Below are 2,320 nucleotides of genomic sequence, written 5' to 3' on the forward strand. Positions count from 1 at the left end.
CTGAAACACATTTGGAAGATGAGACTGAAATAAAACACCTCGAAATGTTGATTTAGTGAAGACGAATTGATTGAAATATATTACAACAGAGGGAAAGAGAGTGTTATTGTAGGGGAGGAGGAGGAGAGAAATCATGTATCCATAGAGAGAGATGACACAAAAGTAGAACATTATTTGAGATATTTGTTATTTTGTTGAAAGCATTTGATGGGTGGGGGGCATGTTATTGAAGAAAAAAAAAAGAAAGACCTAACAATTATAATGGGTATGGGGAGGAGAGAAAGAAGAGGGAGGAAATAACGACATTTTCGTTCAAAGTTAGCAAGAGTAACCAAATATTTCCATTTGAATATTTTGTAATTTATTCTCAATGTCCCAGTGATTGGGGGGAATCGAAGTCAGGTTTGCACTTGTGTCAAAACATACATTGGGATGAAAAGCAGCCAGCAAATAGGAACGACAAAAAAAGCAACAATTAGCAGAAGATGTAGAGAGGAAGAGTCTGTAGCATTGAGCAATTGTGATGATACAACATTGGATGGCAGAGCAAATGGTAGGCTTTTTAAGAAGAGAGAGAAAAAAACAGTTGCACTGGAAACAAAAACACCCCCACTAGCATCACCACAAAAAAAAACCTAAGGTGGGTACCAGACCCCCAACAATGCTAAAGTGCAACTGTCTGTGTGTGTCTGTGTGTGTGTAACTTGCTGATTCTCAACACGGAACGACTTACGTGAATGAACATTCTAGAATTGGTGAATTTGAAGAATTTAAATTTTTTATATTTTTTTTATTGTTGAAAGTAAACAAAATTTAAAATAAAAAGTTTAAAAAAAAAACAGAATTTGTTTCAAATGATGGAAAAAAAAAAAAAAAAACACTCGCCCAAAGAACTGTGAAAATATAGAAAAGGAAAGAAAATGTAGCATGAAAGAAATCTTGACCAAACTTAAAAGAATCTGGTTAAGACAACAGTTTAAAGAGCATCCTGTTATTGTAAAGTGTTTTGGTCTGCCATTTCCTCTAATCTGAAGATTTCCTAGAGACATTTATTGAACAGCAGGAACACAAGTGGCAGTTAAAAATGGCAAAGAATTCACAAGGACAGACAAAAAGGAAAGTGCTGAAATTTGCGTCTCCAGCCAACATACACACAATGCTTCTTGCATTAAGGTTTCATCTACAGTGGAAGCAATATTTCTTGTTAAAACACTAAACCCCTAACAGAACCCCTCCATGAATGAGTGAGAGAGTGAATGCTAATGCAGTGCATTGTTGGGCAAGTGTCTGGTACCATTCCCTCATGTTGATCCAAAGTGATGGGGGTGGGGTGAAAGCTAGAGGGATGGTCGTGTAATTCAAAAGGAACCAGATTTGTTGCACTGATTGGACCTAAAAAGTTAAAAGTGACTGTGGAATATTCAACCACTCACAGCTGAACAACTGCAATATTCCCTGTGAAAACTGATGCAAAATCCAGAAATATACTTGTACATTGCATCAACTGCATGGCAGTGTGCACATGTTTGCAATGATGCATTTTTTCTCTCTGCATAATAACATTCAGAAATTTGCTTATGAAGACATGGCTCGTACTTACAAGAGAGAAATTAGCTTAAAATCTCAAGTGTCAAATGTGTAATTTTAAGAAAAGATAAACTGAGGGATGAGGAGGAGAGATTCGTTTGACACAAAATGAATGAATTTTCATCTGGAAACCTAAAATAATTTTTTCTATATGGAACAAAAAACTGTTCCAATAAAGAGAAGAAAGAAAGATGTATTTTTTTTTTTTTAATGGAGGGAGATTTTCCTAATTAGTTTGTGTGTGTGAGGGGAAGGCAGTTAAACGAGAGAAAATTTACTGACCTCCCACCACCACCACTGCAAGAAAACATCTTTTCCACTGATTAACATTTGAACACCACACATACGCTGTCCAGTGTCAATAGAGTCATGTCAAAAACACAAAAACCACAGAAAGCAGACGTAGACAAGAGGAGGCAGTGACATTAAGTTTGGTATACAGTTTTTCTTTCTTTGCAATATTTTGATTCCAAGAACCATTTTAACAGTTGTCTTGATAACTTTGGTAAAAAGCAGAACTCTCCTCCCCCACCACCTCTCTGCTCTCTCTACTTAAAAATTTTTTTTTAGTTGTCTGCCCCCACCAACACTGCATGAACATATGTTGAGAGAAAGAGAAAGAGAGAGAAGGAGAGTAAGAGTATAAAGACTGGGATGTGTGTATATGAGAGAGAGAGAGAGAGAGAGAGAGAGAGAGAGAGAGAGAGAGAGAGAGAGAGAGAGAGAGAGAGAG

Source organism: Octopus bimaculoides, chromosome 20, assembly GCF_001194135.2.
Source record: "Octopus bimaculoides isolate UCB-OBI-ISO-001 chromosome 20, ASM119413v2, whole genome shotgun sequence".
NCBI classification, from domain to species: domain Eukaryota; kingdom Metazoa; phylum Mollusca; class Cephalopoda; order Octopoda; family Octopodidae; genus Octopus; species Octopus bimaculoides.